Genomic DNA, 332 nt, shown 5'->3' with positions numbered 1-332 from the left:
CTCAGAATCGTTTTTCTTATACAATGATATTATATCATTGAATTCAAATTTAATACCATCCATTATACAGTGACCCACTTGTAACCTACTGTACAGCAGAGCGAAATCCACTTACCCACCTTTTTTTTAATTTAAAAACACGATATTTCCAAAAATCGAGTATTTTTAAGTTTTTTTATTATAACTGGCAAATTAAGTTTGATGAGCGATTTTCTTACCATAAAATTAAGCATTCATAATCACATTTTGAATAACCTTTATTTCTTTGGTAATATTGATATTTATACATTATTGTAAGCATATGTAACATTATTTACCTCATTTTATATTTA

Source organism: Acyrthosiphon pisum, chromosome A1 (genome assembly GCF_005508785.2).
Source record: "Acyrthosiphon pisum isolate AL4f chromosome A1, pea_aphid_22Mar2018_4r6ur, whole genome shotgun sequence".
Lineage (NCBI taxonomy): Eukaryota > Metazoa > Arthropoda > Insecta > Hemiptera > Aphididae > Acyrthosiphon > Acyrthosiphon pisum.
This window is presented reverse-complemented; position numbering follows the sequence as displayed.